Raw genomic sequence first — 17,486 nt, 5'->3', positions numbered from 1 at the left:
GGGATACACTGCCCCCTAGACCTAGTTGGGGAGCCTAAATGGTAATTATTTAATCAGTTGAGGAGGGAGAAAGAAAATGAGATCCATCCAGTTTCCTGTATATCTAATCTCATAAATCATTGAAGGAAGAATCACTTGTCCTGCATAACCTGGGTATACAGGAGACGTTTATGTTAGTCCCAAATTAAAAAACCCTCATGCAGGGGTGAAATGGATCGAAGTAGCGGTATATCTTGGTTCTCCGCTATTCATACATGTAACTGCATAATCATTGGGTTAGTTGTTATGCAACCTCCACCCGGAGGTATATACCCTTGGTTAAAAGCAGTAGTGAGCAGTGATAAGTGGTAAGTGAAAAAATATAAAATACTCGGACAGCCAGACTTAAATTTAATTTTTTCTGGATTTGAGCAGTTTGTCTGAAAATATTTAGATGTGCATAAATTGAATTACAAGGGGTCATGTGCACTCAAGTTTTGTAATAAGAAAGGTCAACATGTTTCAGCCCTCGATTGCCAGTTTGGTTATGTGGGCTTCCTTCAGGACCATGTGAAGTGACTTAAAATACCATCTATAAGGATTACTTATTCTGGTAGGAAGGTGTTGCAAAATGACATATTAGTCCTTTGCTGCGTTGAGGTCTTGTAGTACCTGTAAAGATAAAACATTTAACTAAGGGGAGGGAAAACATTGACATGGGACTTGATAACCCTTTGGTTATCACAATGTTTATATCGCAACTGGAAAATGGCAATACTTTGTTGAGCACGTTTCATTCGGCCAACGTCAACCCACTCATATCTAGCTACAAACTATGGCGGCTCAATTTGTGCTGTTTATTATTGGCAAAAATTCCCTGCTCATTTTGTACCATGTGCCGTACGATAATATTGTAATATTGGTACATGATATGTTCAGATACCAAGAATCGTGTTGCTGTTATGTTAGTGTTCAATCTCCCTTGCGTTTGAACACTCTGAATGTCTTTGACTATCGTGAAGTCTGTGCTAGTTAGTTACCACTACTCAGGGTTAGTTTGCGTATATTCACCAGCATTTGGACTAATAGTTCTATGTACATTTGCAAGTGATTTGGTTCTCACATACATATAAGGGTCTCGGTCGTTTTCATCAAGATACACATTAGCTCTCATATCAATAACATTTAAGTGAATATCTGCTATCTGGTAATAAGTGTGCCGGTCTTTGGCACAATGTTTAATGATGAATAAGGTAGTCACTCAGGAGAGATACTATTGAGCGTCTTTCATCTCACGCTGTCAAAACATACCTTAATAGCGATTAATTGACGCTTCAACAGGTGCCAGGGGGTCAGGGAGCCTACTGTAGATGACAATGGTACACAAGTCAATATAAATAATATTGTACGTTACGGTTTGGCTGCATTCTCGTTACCTGCGGCTAATCCTACGGCACGACTTGTGCTGACGCTGCCTTCTTGGACCCGGTTGTTGGCTGGCTTTCCGGGTCACGTTTTTCAAGGCCGAGATTCTCATTGCGGAAAAGGCGAAGAAAGACTACTTGTTTTGTGAAGACAGATTACTCTGATTGTGTATTTCAATAATGATAATAAAATATTAGTAATAATAAAAAAATTAAACGTGTTGGACCACATTCAATTTGCTTAATAAGAAATACTGATATTTAATTTGTCAGAGAATGCATAAAAGATATTGTTCTTTAGGCTAATCTGTGTGTTAGGATGTTTAGATGTTTATCGGTTCTAGCCTGTAGAGAATGGAAACTAGAAGTCTAATGCTGGTTGCTGTGTCCTTGACTTTCTAAATGGTGCATGTAGCATATTACTTATAGTTCATGTTGGTAAGTTAAGATTATTTATTCAGGCTTATCCACGGGATAAGCCTGACCTATTTGGTCTGTCTTCAATCTGCGTACCCATCTTTGTTCTTTTTTGAACAGGATGCGTTCCGCATTCTGATCTGATCTTTGTGTAGTAGTGTCTCTAAAACAATCCATTTCAGGTCATCCACTGTGTGGCCCACTTCAAGGAAGTGCGTCGACATTTTTGTAGTAATTTTCTTGCACTTCACGTTGCTGCGATGCTCGCAGATCCTCTGTTTTACTTTTCTGCAGGTCATGCCTATGTAGTGCATATTACATGGGCAGGTTATCATGTAAATTACATGGCTGGTATTGCAGTTAGTATGGCTTCTGATGGTCCATTTCAGGTTGGGTAAAAGTTGTATCTCTTTTGTCGTTTTGGTTAATTTACAAACTGAGCATGTGCCACAAGGGAAGTGTCGAGTCACTGGTGGGTGGTGCCACAGGCCAACATTTTGTTTTTGTTTTGCTGGTGGAGGTCTGGTGTGGACAAGGATATCTTTCAAATTGTGAGTCCTTCTGTTTGCAAATCTGGGTTTCGGCCACATGATAGATGCAAACGTTAAGATACGCCAGTTTTTGTTTATGATCTTCTTTATGTTATTCGATGCTGCGCTATAGGTAGTCACGCAAGTCATCAGATCTTCCTCTGGGGGTCTTGCAGTAGTCTCGAGAAGGCTTTCTCTATTCTGGTTTCTGGCTCTTTTTTTGCATTTATTAATCACCTTTTTTGGATAATTTTGGTCTTTCAATTTTTTGCACAGATCGTTCGTTTGACTCTTGTATTCATCTGTTTTGCTGCAATTTCTTCGCAGTGTTAGAAACTGGCTATAAGGGAGATTCTCCCTTAGTGGGCGAGGGTGAAAGCTGTTGAAAGACAATAAACTATTTTTGGCAGTGGGTTTAAAAAAAGTTCTTGTTTGTAACGTGTTTCCCTCCACATAGATAATTTAGGACTAAAATAAACGTCTCCTGTATACCCAGGTTATGCAGGACAAGTGATCCTTCCTCCAATGATTTATGAGCCTAAATGGTAACCAGGGACCGTGGGAGGAGGGCGGGGGTGGTACATTGTCTTTTTTTCTGCAGGGCAGACGGGAATCTGACCCCTTCCCCTGAGATTCATGAGTTACTAACCAGGCCTAGGGGGACAGGGCGATGTGTAAAAGGACAAAGAAGTATGCTACGTGGGGTCAAGAAGATCTAGTAATCCATGCTACATCCCAAGGGCCACTGTATCATTTAGTTTGTTCTACATTTAAAATAAATATACAAAAATCATTTACATTAATACCTAACATAGAAATATTGTTACGGTGTTTCTTAAAAGTTTATTAAACTTAAAAAAAATCCCTGTACTTTACCATAGGTAATTTTCTAACCGAGTTGCGGAGGTCACAAAATACATAGAACATAATACACAAATGTAAAGTTACTAGTAGTAACTGTAGGGTCATATTTTACATTTTTACTCAGACTCCACCCTCTAAACTGAGGGGGTGGAGACATGTACATCTACAATTCGTACTAATCTTATACTCGAAAATTATGGCTAGCCAGGGTCGTAAAGGTACTATAAAGTGTAAGAGTAAATGTATCTGCTGGGATCGACTGACATTCAAATTTATGTTTGTGACTAGGCACCCTTGTTCGTGAGAATAAATCTGTTTTTTTTTTCTAACTATTTCTACATTGTTTACATATGTAGAACTTCTCCAGCACCGTTGACTGTGTTTTATGTACAAGTTCACTTTTGCAATCTCTTTTATATTGTTGATAAATTCAATATTACACTCACAGACACATTTCTATATGTGTCCTTTGTTCAGGAATATTGCTGTTAGTTATCCCACCAGAATTCACTCCATTATAACAATAAAATTGTAGTTTTAGTGATAACCACTTATTGTTTAAGTACATTATAACTAGGGTTCTCGGCTTTATGGTATTTTTTATTTTACTTTTCCGTCTGCATTGATCCATATTTACATTTTGATAATGTTAGCTATATTTGTCCATATTTAATTGCACTTGTGAAAAAATGAATTTGAAACTAGTATATTTCCACATTTATGTGACGAAAAATGTACATTCAAGCTTAAACCCGATAGGTACACCCACAGATGATGAATCAAAGCACGTATATAAAAACATTAACATTTTGGTATCAAGGCATTGCATAGCCACTGCTGTATAAGCCTATTTTCTAAAATTCCTTTTTTTTAACCCCTTACCTGTCAAACCACACAGCTATTGACCAAGCAGTCATGACTAACAGCATCTTAGATTGCTCAAAAAAAGAATCCCATTTCTGTTTTTGTCTTAACCTTTAGATTTCCCTGTTTAAGCTTGTAGTATTCCAAAGTTTCCATTGATGCTCATAGTCTGAACATTTCTATGATGATATGTTGAGGGGTTTCATATACATGTATAGTTCTACATGAAGAAATATGCTAGGTATGAGGTTAATTTGTAACCATAGGACTGTGGGCACATTATTTAGCACCCTGATTCTGTTGAAAGGTGCAGATTGTGGAATCACTATTGCATTGACATTACCAGGATGAGGTCAAAGACCACCTACATTAGCACTGATTTAGGTTTGGCGGACATGAAGCTTCATATCAAACATGATGGAGTACTCTGAATGCCAAGCTCTTGGTCCGCCCACCTGATTTAGAAATGGGTGGACTGTCGGCGGAGCTCTACTTGGTTCTGTCTGGGATGGAGTAGAGGCCATTGGAGTAAAGTCATCTCACCAACCACTCTATTTAGAGCAGATGATGTGATGTTGTTTTCCTGTTCATTACCACCAGAAAAAGAATGGCTGTAACAGACAGAAAAATATAATGATCACCACCCCTACCCCCACCTCACAACTAGGGAAAAAAACTCACAGGCTGTGGGTGTCATTAGATTTTTGCCTCATAGAAATGAAATTCAGCTTTTCGAGTTTCAGAACACAAAACAATTAAACGTTTGGTGAGCAGCTGACAGAAGTGGTCCATGAAGCGTTTTGCATCTTGAAGGGAATCACAATGACAGCGATTCCTTTCAAGGTCTAGAGATGACCGCTTGGCCGGTGGTCATCTCTCAATTTAATAATGTACTGTCTGGATGGAATTCTTACTTTCTGGCCATTCTGTCAGATACTCCTCCATTTCTCAGGCTCTAAGTTCTGCACTCTTCCACTCAGCAGGCGTTCAGCTATAAAGCAAAGTTTCTAGGTAAACTTCAATTGTTTATTAATAATATTCTTCAGGATCATGAACTTCCAAGTCCAAGTCAACAAAATATTGAAGATGCTGTCAAACAAGGTTAGAGTTTAAGACCTGGTGAGCTCCACCATTATGCCCTGCATGGACGAAATAGACATCAAAAATTTTTTTCTAATTACGTTGATGGCCAATGTGCTATAACGTCTTACCATTGGTCAGTGTTGACTATATAGTGGTGTAATGTAATGGTATATTTGTAAATGATAAGTGTCAAATAACAATAAAGTTCGATTTCCACGGACCACGAATATGCACAATTAAGGTACAAGAAACCATTCAAAGTCCTTAAACTCATTTCAAGCTTAGGATCTCTAGAAAGTTTACTTTGAACTCAAAGGCTATGAGTTCTAAGTAAACTTTCTAGCAATCCTAATTATTCTGACAGTGTTTGAGAAAATACTCCTTTTGGTTCCTCCTCTTCCTAACCCACATTGGCCATTATTCCAAGGTCTTATCTGACCTGCTTTCTAGACCCTGTACAAACCCCATGTTTGCCCACAGGTTAGAATTCAGAGTTGGGTGGTATATACTGCACCCGGTTTACCAGGTGTATTAAAAACCTCCCTCTTCGTTAAATTATGATAGCCTACTACTGTCAGGATTTAACAGAGTAAACTTATATACAGTATTTACTATACCATGCAGATTTTAGTGTTTTAAGCACAAAATATTTTTCATGCTATCGCCCAAAAATTCGGAATATATTCTATTTGTTTCTCCCGATAAATAATGTACCCAGCAGCATTGCTATTTATCAGGTGCAATAAATAATACCTATTCCTCCAATAAACATAGACTCAGGGTGAGACTGTGGTTAGAAGATTATCAGTCTACATCAATTGCTAAATTGAAGAATATCGCATTGTATGAAGCTAACTCCTGTGACCCTTTGTGGAGATAGAGTAATTTGTGCTTCAACATATTTTCTTTAATAGTATTTTCAAATGGCTGTAAAAATGCAACTCAAAAGCAGTGGATTCTGAAGGTTTGCTCATGAAAACATACATAAATAATAAACAATTGTTTGCTATAGACCCCTGTACTACCATTCTGCAAATAACATCTGTTACTGTGATCCACTTCAATGGCACTAAATTTACTGACCTTGAGAGGATGGAAGGCTGAGTCTGTCTTGCTCGGATTTGTACTTCTGACCTTCAATTCAAATGCCCAAGGTAATCGTTAACTCAGTTAACTATTTAGCAAGCTGTACTGGTGTTGCATTTTTTATATATCTTTTTATTTCAAAAACAGGCTCTTAAAACATTATGCATATTGGTCGTACAGTGGAATACCTTCTCATATTTGGTACATTTCTCAATAATCGGCCCCGGGAGTGGCTAAGGCAACATGTATCGAAACTGAAACCCTCAGTGCAGCCACTTATTACATTATCTCAGTTTTGAGAGTTGCTCATCAAACCTTTAACTTTTTTGTGTTCTGAAACTCCTAAAGCTGAATTTCATTCCTGAAAGGCAAAAATCTAATGACACTCACACCATGTGAGTTTTTTTTTTCCTAGCTGTGAGGTGGGGTTAGGGGTGGTGATCATTATATTTTTCTGTCTGTTACAGCCATTCTTTTTCTGGTGTAAATGTAAATTGATACTTGTATAGCGCACTACTCACCTGCAAGGGTCTGAAGGTGCTTGTACGAATACCGCTGTGGAGCCCATCATGGCTTTCCCTGTGAGGCGTCCACTCCTGGGCACCCCCAAGGTGGAGGCCAGGCATCCTTAGCGTTGTGGGGGCTGTTGTGGAGATTAAGCAAGCTATTGCCCAGAGTTGCAGAGTGGGACTCCATGATTGGAATAGGCACTGAGGCGAGAATTATCAGGTCCGTGGAATTTGTAAGCCCAATACCCGCCGAGGCAGGGAATTGAACCCTGGTCCCGGGCTAGACCTCTGCATCAGGGTCTGCCACTCTAACCATTGAGCCACACTTCTCAATGAACTTCTGGTAATGAACAGGAAAAAAAACATCACATTGTCTGCTCTAAATAGAGTGGTTGGTGAGATGACTTTACTCCAATGGCCTCTACTCCATCGCAGACAGAACCAAGTAGAGCTCCGCCGACAGTCCACCCATTAATAAATCAGGTGGGCGGACCAAGAGTTTGGCATACAGAGTACTCCATCATGTTTGATATGAAGCTTCATGTCCGCCAAACCTAAATCAGTGCTAATGTAGGTGATCTTTGACCTCATCCTGGTAATGTCAATGCAATAGTGATTCCACAATCTGCACCTTTCAATAGAATCAGGGTACTATATATTGTGCCCAAAGTCCTATGGTTACAAATTAAACTCATACCTAGCATATTTCTTCAAGTAGAACTATACATGTATATGAAACCCCTCAACATATCATCATAGAAATATTCAGACTATGAGCATCAATGAAAACTTTGGAATACTACAAGCTTAAACAGGGAAATCTAAAGGTTAAGACAAACCTGGTTATAATTAAGGATCCCTGTTTTCCTCTTTTTACTCACTATCACAGATAAAAGCAGACAGAAAACCATTTATTTTCCTGTCTGTATTTATTTTTAAATGTGGATAAAAACAGAAATGGGATTCTTTTTTTGAGAAAATCCAAAATGCTGTTAGTCATGACTGCTTGGTCAATAGCTGTGTGGTTTGACAGGTAAGGGGTTAAATAAAGGAATTTTAGTAAAGAGGCTTATACAGCAGTAGCTATGCACAGCCTTGATACCAAAATGTTCATGTTTTTATATACGTGCTTTGATTTATCATCTGTGGGTGTACCTATTATCAAAACCTATCGAATTTAAGCTTGAATGCACATTTATCGGTCACATAAATGTGGAAATATACTAGTTTCACAAGTGCAATTAAATATGGACAAATACAGCTAACATTATCAAAATATAAATATGGATAAATGCAGACGGAAAAGTAAAATAAAAAATACCATATAGCTGAGAACCCTAGTTATAATGTACTTAAACAATAAGTGGTTATCACTAAAACTACAATTTTATTGTTATAATGGAGTGAATTCTGGTGGGATAACTAACAGCAATATTCCTGAACACAGGACACATATAGAAATGTGTTTGTGAGTGTAATATTGAATTTATCAACAATATAAAAGAGATTGCAAAAGTGAACTCGTACATAAAACACAGTCAACGGTGCTGGAGAAGTTCTACATATGTAAACAATGTAGAAATAGTTAGAAAGAAAAAACAGATTTATTCTCACAAACAAGGGTGGTGCCTAGTCACAAACGTAAATTTGAATGTCAGTCCATCCCAGCATATACATTTACTCTTACACTTTGTAGTACCTTTACGACCCTGGCTAGCCATAATTTTCGAGTATAAGATTAGTACAAATTGTAGACGAACATGTCTCCGCCCCCTCAGTTTAGAGGGTGGAGTCTGAGTAAAAATGTAAAATATGACCCCACAGTTACTACTAGTAACTTTACATTTGTGTATTGTGTTCTATATATTTTGTGACCTCCGCAACTGGGTTAGAAAATTCCCTATGGTAAAGTACAGGGACTTTTTTAAAGTTTAATAAACATTTAAGAAACACTGTAGCAATATTTCTATGTTAGGTATTAATGTAAATGATTTTTGTATATTTATTTTAAATGTAGAACAAACTAAATGATACAGTGGCCCTTGGGATGTAGCATGGATTACTAGATCTTCTTGACCCCAAGTAGCATACTTCTTTGTCCTTTTACACATCGCCCTGTCCCCATAGGCCTGGTTGGTAACTCATGAATCTCGGGAGAAGGGGTCAGATTCCCCTCTGCCCAGCAGAAAAAAGACAATGTACCACCTCCGCCCTCCTCCCACGGTCCCTGGTTACCATTTAGGCTCCCCAACCAGGCCTCGGGGGGCAGTGTATCCCGATCCTGACCCCAATATGTTTTTTAAAAACTTTTTTTCTAGTTCTAAAATGTCTGCCGCCACATCCTTGTTCATGTGGTGGCAGCCAGCCAGTTCATATCTCAAGATCTGTTGGCTCCGCGGATCCTCCACAGCATGATATATCTATAAATATTGGTTGTACAACGGTACAACGCAGGTAATTACTTTGCATGCCTTTGCCACACATTTTTAGCGTGCATGTTTTTACCGCAAATATGAATTTACAACTCATGTCAATACCACACATTGTTTTTAGATTTAAAAACAATGTATGAGGGGGAGACTTTCCTCAAATGCGTGGTATTGGCACGCGTTATAAATGCATATTCGAGGTAACATATGTGTGCTAAAAAATGCATGGTAAAAGGCACAATAAGGTAAAAACCTTATTGTAAAGGCTGTTTCACATAAGTTTTGAAGCTGAATTTCTCAAAAACTACTGAATGGATTTACACCAAATCTTGAAGAGCTTATGGACCAAGATCTAAATTTCTGCCAAATTTGGTGTAGTTCTATTCAGCTGCTTTGGTTTTAGCTGAGTCTACTTTTCCTATGGAAATCTACATGGGGAAAGCGTGTTTTAGGATCCCCTTATTTTTCTCAGCCACAGCTTGATGGATCACCCCAAAATTGTTCAGGAAGGAGCTGAGTTGGACAAACATTTTTTGTCGAACGTTTCTTCAAACTTAGTTATAAGGTGCCAAAATTATTAACAAACCAAAACAATGTTTTCCCTATGGAAACATTGTCCTATAGGTATCCACTTAAATATGAAAATTACATATTTTCCTTCTCTCTTTACCCCCTTCATTGGATCCAGAATTTTCAATCAGCAATAGTGGGGAACAATTTTTCCAAAGGATCCAGGGGGATTGCAGAATATTTAAAGATATGTTTCAATGGAGTTTTATAAAAACCTTTAGAAAGTGTAAGAAGGACTAATGCCTACGCAAATCTGAGTGTATCCATTATTTCCAATTGTACCACTAGGTGCTAGTCCTGGAGAATAGAACCACAGCTATTAAAGATCTGAACCCTTGAGAACAGCTTTGTTCACTACAATATCACGAACAGCCTAATATCTAGCATTTGTGCAAGACCTAATGATTCAGGGTTGGAGAAACAATGATCATATTTGCTGAAGTGCCAGCGTGTCCTAGTTAGAAATATCATGCTCAGTTAAAGGTATAAACTTTGAAGGATATCCCCTCTATATTATGTTTAAACATATGCTCATGTGGCACGTTACCCTTATTAAAGAAAAATTATGTTTGGAAATGTAGATGTGAATTGTTGGCAGAAATGTGGCCTGGGGGGTGAGACGATTTGCCAGGAAATTTTGAGTCGCGTAACAGGTACTCTAAGCTAGCCAAAAAAAATCTGACCCTGCAGGAATTATATTTGGTCTGAAACCTCTGAGCTCCAGGAGATGTACGAAAAGGATTTGAGGATTTTAATGAATATGGTATTCTCAAACAACTGAAATGCAAGACGAAACCTACCCCTCAAAAATGGACTGGCAAATTGTAGACTATAATAGCAATGGAAAAGTTTACTTGGAATTTTAAAGATCAAGGGGGGATATTCGATAAACAATGGAAACCTTTGTTTTGACTATTTAGCAGGGGAAGGCAGGATTAACATATCCCCAAAGACTGAGGATGGGCAGATTAGTGTCTCAATAACTGTAAGCAATTGAGTTATTTTTGAGAGGGGTTGTAGCCCTACTCACACAACAACCATAGTCACCAAATTATGCTGTGCTTAACCCTCTGGTTGCTTGGCACAAAGTAGTCTGGCTTACCTAAGAGGCAATGTGTAAAGTATTTAAGCAGCACACAAATAGTAATAAAGAGAAAACAACTCACAAGGACAACCCCAAGTGAATTTAGATAAAAAACAGCACATTTTATTAAATAATACCAGAACGACAAAAATCCAATCAGTAGACTCAGAAATATTGAATTCGAATGTTTTCAGTGAAAATAGAGCCAAGAAGCAGAAAGCGCCCTTTGTGGGTCTCTTGTCATGTAAGACCGGGGAAAAGTCACAAGTTTGTGCAGATTGTAATGGATTGAGGTTAGTCCCGCTGAACAATTGCCTTCGCAAGTCCAGCATGAAGATATCCACTCGCACTGGAGGAGGATGCGATAGTAGGCTTTTGGCGCAAACAGAGGGTCGAGCGTCACAGACAGTAATTGCTGTAGCACGAAGAGTAGGTCTCTGGGGGAGCTTTGATGTGGTTAATCATTGTGGACGGTCACTGTTGGTGTGTAGTGCAGGTTTCACATTGCCAGTCATCGCTGTCAACATGAAGAGCAGGTCTAGCTAGGCTTTCACAATGGAAATCATCACAGACGCAGAGCTTTAGCAGGAAAAGGCTCGGTTGCAATCTTGTAAAGCCCCAACTTTAGGATTTTCACCTTATTTTATAGGAGGAACCCTTATTGATGCATGATTATGGTCCAGCACCTAGGGAGCAAGTCCTGGGGATTGTCTGTTATAGATGAAAAACATTATGAAGGCAGTGAAGGGGCATTTTGGTCACTTTGTGGGGGACTTAGCTCTTATGTTGTCTGTAAAATATGAAGTTAAGGGTGACATTATATTTAAGGAATTTAATAACTTTTTAACAGTCAGTATCTGGGCTGTCGTTAAAAAGGTGGGATTATGAAGGGTAAAAATGGTGGTATAGACTTAGCACTAATAAATACGTATTTCCCACTGAAAAAAGCGGGTATAAACAACAAAATTATCTAGTACTATTAATGGATAAGGTTAACTTGACCTTTTTCAATGTTCCAGTCTCATTGGTGGGTGATTTTAATGCAAATATTTCCTCCATACCTTCGAAGGATGAGTTACAAATGGATAAAGAAAATGCCCTGTGGTTCAGTGGCAGGTTTTACCTTGCCAGAAGGGAGATAGGGCAAGCAGGAAATGTAATATACTATTAGAAAGTTTGAATATGACCGTCATAAATGGCAGATGTGCAGGGGAATTAGTTTGTACAGTTTACTTTTGCTATTGGGAGGGTAGCTAGACTGATCAACTATGGTATAATTCCTCTGAAAATGTTGGCACTGTAAAAGATTTAGCAATAGGTGAACTAGTAGGTAGCGATTGCAAACCGCTCTTCCTCTCTATGCATTGTGGTGCATATCTAAGAAACCACTGGCGGAATAGTTTCCTAATATATTGTAGTAATGAGCATAGGTAAGTGTAGTCAGCTAAACTATAATATCAAACTATAAACAGTATTGAGCAGCTCTTGAAATCTCAGGCTAATCAATCGCCTCAGTCTATTTTGAAAGACTATTAAAGTCTGATTGTCTCTATTTGGGATGCGGCGATGGTGGGTTTTAAATGTGGCAGGGCACGGAAGGGTATAAATAGGTCTACCAATGCATTAAATAGGAATATAAGAAACGTATAAAGTAGGTGGAGTTAATAGAGAGATACTAATTAAACAACATAGAAATCACTAAAGGAAAGAAATAAGACAAATTAGTAGGAAGGAAAAAGACAGCACCTGTACGAAGGCACTTGTTTCTCTTTGATCAGGAAGAAAAAACGGGTTTTGGAATACAGGTAGTAGTGTCGAAAAAAATAGACGCAGGCAGCACCTCTTTCTGAAGAAGCGTGGTTCAGGTATATATGCAATATTGTTTTCCAGAGAATGGGTTGACGAAAAGTAATCTGTTCCCTTCAGTAAGTGGTATTGAGGTTGTGATAAAAGTTTAAGTTCCATGGCCCAAGGCCTTGATGGCCTTTCGTCAGACAATCAAACTAAATCTTAAAATGTGGGGCCAGGTTGTGACCCCACTGTATGGAGTAATAATAAGTGGCTATGATCTTCTTTGTATAAAAGAGAAGACATGATTTGCCCTTCAGTTATCATATGATCACCCTGTTGGACATCCATAGTAAAATGGATTTGAAACATATGCTAGGTTTACTGGAAGACCTGGTAATTAGCAATTAGTAATTAGTGATGGTTGGTGAAGCTTGAGAGTTGTGAGGCTGGGCTGGCCTGTGCAGTGGGAAGACATTGGGGTTCACTTTAAGGGGACACATAATTTTTGGGAGGACGGTCGCAATTTCCCATGCAAATCTTTTTTTTTTTAAACAATGAGATACAATAATGCGTTTTACAGCAACATTTTTAAAATAAAAAAAACAAAAAGCAGTAGCATTTAAAGGCTTTTGTACACTCACTCCTACACTGCTGTGGCTACAAAGAAACTCAGGTTGCTTATTACACACATTCTGTAAGGAAAAGGAACTCTTTGATGGTAACAAAGAAGTTCACGCAACATCCTTTTGACAAACAAGCACTTGCAATGAATAATATGTTATATCTCTGAAAGAATAAACATTTGTCACCATGAAGATTCAAGAGGCGTGAGCCTTTACAGTCTATATGGACTCCAAACTCGCCTTTATATTTGTCGATTAATCAATTGCCAATTGCACACATTTACATTTCTTTCAGGTAGCAGGTACCCTGGTGAGCAGCTATATTTCTTATTTAGCTCTAAATCCCTTTTTCAGCTTCACAGGACAGGACAGCAAAACACAGATTCCTCCTCTACCTCCCTCACGAAAAAGACAGAGTGGGGGATAAGGGAAGGGATTGCAGGAGCTTGCTCAGCGTTCCCGTCTCTCCTCACAGGTGTATGAAAGCCCTGTAGAGAGCCACCAGGTCCAGCAACAGCGGCTCGAGGCACATTAATCCTTGGTGCAGTAAATCAGAAGGCCAGGGCGGTACCCTACTTCCTGTGGACGGTCTTAAACAGCTGGCAGTTAGTGGGTTGATGGACCTGCTATGGAGACCTGGGTGGTTTGTATGTCATACGCCCAAATTTAAGGAAGGATACACCAGTGGATACATGCACCTGCTGCTGTGAACCGCTTAGACCTGAAAGAGTTGATCAATTTCTTCCAACCTGTGTCAGACTTCTATTTGCGTGAGCTCGATCAAAGCAATTTAATCTCGGTTATCAACCCGTTATGAAGAAATGTTGATGAATACCTAGAAAAAATTATACATTTCCCTCTACATTGAATATAAATAGAATCAGTGGATGCTGGCATCTACTGAGGGGAGGGGGCGGGCAAACAAAAGAAAAAAATAAAGAAAACAATAAAAAGGAAAACACTTACCAGATCATGTCCAACGACATCCTCCTCACTCCGACCTCTTCTACTGGGACTGCAGAGCAGCCCCCAGCAAACTCCCTCTACCAATCCTGCCCTGATCACTGCTGTTAACCAGCATGTGAGCAGCACTCTGATAGGTGGGAACAGCCTCTCCTGGTGCTCTTAAGGGCACTGGATGCCTGTACTTTCTCTCAACCTGGCCTACTTAAGACAGCGGGGTTGAGAGGTTTAAAGTGTGCATGTGTGGCTGGCCACTGTAGACTTGAATTTCCCTGGTACATTACTGCCTCTGTGATGTTCCTCTGTAATTTCTCCATAGGGACCATATTTTTCCCATTTTTTGGGGCACCCTCTGGCCTTGTAAATCACTTTCTCTGCCCTCCGGCACCAGTCCATATCTGCCTCCCATCCCGCTGTATACAAGGGATGGGGGCCCCCTGTTTTCTTGCAATATTTCCTTTTGACACCATTGATTCCAGGGCCAGCCATATCATAATGTGCTGTGGCCAATCTTCTTCATCTTGAATCATCAATAACAAAGACTTTGCGCTCATTCGTTCCCCAATCCCCGGGGCCCCAGGAATGTTATCAGTGACCTCCTTCCAGTATCTCTGTATCACCGGACAATCCCACAGGATGTGGAAGAAGGATCCCTCCTGTTTGCTGCCCCTTACACACCGAGGTGACTCTCCTTTCCCAAGCTGTGCAGCAAGATGCATGAATAATATGAGTGGTGAAGGACTTTTAATTGTATTAGCATAAATCTGACTCGGGTGGCTAAGTCTCGGGGGCTTTGCAGGGCGTCCACCCATTTCTTATCGGTAATGTCTCTCCATGTCTTTCGCCCAAGTCTGTTGCAGCTGCCCCATCAGATCTGGGGAGTTATTAATTAGTTTCTGGTAGCTCACCAATATTCCCTTTTCAGGAATGGGGTCGGACAATACTCTATCCTCTAGGGGGGAAAAATCAGGGAGGAGGATTCCCTCCCCGATATACCCCTTAAGCGCGAGACCGAGCTGGAGATAGAGAAATCTCTGGTTGGGGGAGAGGTCAAATTCTTGGCTAAGAATCTCAAATGAGAGCGGGGAACCGTTTCTCCACACATTACCCAGGTTGAACTCCCAATCTTTTGCCAAAGAGAAAATCCCTGTAGTCTGGATACCTCCCTCAACCGCGCACTGTGCCATAAAGGGGTCATGGCCGTCAATTCAGAGTGCCAACCCAGGTAGTGATTGGCTTCCGACCAACAACTCTCTGTTGTCTCAGTATGAACTGGCAATCTCTGTTTCTTTTTACCCCCATATAGGATAATTTTGTGGTTACCAGCTGGCATAGCTGCACAGTTTACACTGTATGCTGGCTCAGCATGGTCGGTATGTACCCAATCATGAATTGTTAAGAGCTGTGCAGCTCAGTAGTAATTTTTAATATCTGGGATTGTCAATACTCCATCATAAATGCCTCTTTGTAGTTAGCTCAGGTGCTCCCCCCTGCCATAGTAACGATCTGAGTTTGTGGGCTATTTGGCTGTCAAAGTTTGGTGAAATTCGAGGAGGTGTATTTTGTATAATATGCAGCCCTGCGTAGTAGCGATAGAGGAAGGGAGCACTAATGTGCCACGTCTGCCCTAAGACAGAGTAATTGGGGGGCGAGGTGTTGCTGTACAACCACCTGCTCATCTTTTGTGACGAAAATCCCAAGATATTTAAAACCCTTCGGGGTTATTGGTGCCACGCAGCTTATCGGACGCCTCAGTGAGGGCCCCGATAGAGGGAATATCAATGACTTGCTCCAATTTATTTTGTATCCCACGTAGTTCCCGAACAGGTCAAGATGTGCAGAATGCGCGTAATGGAGGCATAAGGTCTAGAAAAGTAGAGTACTATATCATCTGCGTAAAGGGAGATCCTTTCCTCCCAGCGTTCAGATGAGGGTATGCCCCATATCAACGGGTTGCCCTGTATACGCACTTGCAACGGCTCGAGAGCCAAGGCCAGAAGAAGGGGCGACAGTGGGCACCCCTGCCTAGTACCTCTGTCCAGTAATATTACTTCGGAGATCGCACTGTTGACCCGCTCCCTGCTAATGGGGCCTGGTATAGCAGTTTAACCAAGTCACAGAACCTATGACCAAAACCCCATCAGGCTAAAACGGTGAACAAGTATGGCCATTCTATACTATCGAATGCCATGGATGCATCCAGGGCCATCAGTGCAGTCTGATGGGTTAACAGCGCTCTAGTCATATGCAGGACTCTATTCATTCTGCCGTGATTGTGTCTGGTACTCCTTCGTGGCAGGAAGTCTGACTGATCTACGAGTGTGATGTCTGGGAGGGTCTTTTTGAGTCTTGCTGCGAGAGCCTTTGCTAGGACCTTTGCCTCGACATTTAGGAGGGAGATAGGTCTATAGGAGCTACACTCCTTGCCTGTTTTGTGGACACCTACTATCATAGCCGTCCTTTGATCTTCTGGGAGGGCCCCCTCCTCTGCTGCCGCTCAGAACATGGGTGTTGCATTATTAACATGATGAGCAAAAGGAGGTGAAATGGATGTGAACGAATGCCACCTCCTATTTGAGAACCTCGTCTTATTGTATCGGTGGTTTGTGACCAGAATTACGGTGGTGCCCCTGTTATCGCTGTTGCAACTGGTTTGCAGAGAAGTAGCTGTCGCCGCAGGATGGCTTCTCCTTTGGGAATCATTCAAGTAGATTTTGTGAAGCAAGTAGTGGTCAACAGAATCAATTCCTGCTCCACCTGCCCTCTTCAAGGAACACAAGCTGCTTAAACAAAGTATTTCGCACTTGCGACTGCAAGTGGGGAGATGGGCGTCTCCTGTCCTACGCCCTTGCATTCTCATCCAATCATCGGTGTTACTAGTTGCGACCTGCCTAGTATTCATTAGATAGAATGTTTTGTGACCCCTGCAAATGGACAATATGGAGTGCTACCTATTAGTACAGAGGTCACTTCTTAAATTAATTTCACATTGTGAGAAAGTGCCATCTTTCTTGCATGGTATGCACCCACTTTTTGCTGAATTGCTGAGGTGCTTTGACTGAGCGTGCCATGGGGTCCTGCCAATCAGGTGCCCAGGGCCTATGTTCCTTCCCTAAAACTGTATTAAAGCTAAAACACAATTGGCATCTCTGGCCACATGTCAGCCCCTGGTAAAACGTATCATGGGTACCCAGGGCATTGTGACCAGAGAAGACCCCTATAGGATGCAGCACTTGTTGTGCCACTCTTAGGGGCCCTGCACCCTGACAC

Source organism: Lissotriton vulgaris, chromosome 2_2, assembly GCF_964263255.1.
Source record: "Lissotriton vulgaris chromosome 2_2, aLisVul1.2, whole genome shotgun sequence".
Taxonomy (NCBI): domain Eukaryota; kingdom Metazoa; phylum Chordata; class Amphibia; order Caudata; family Salamandridae; genus Lissotriton; species Lissotriton vulgaris.
This window is presented reverse-complemented; position numbering follows the sequence as displayed.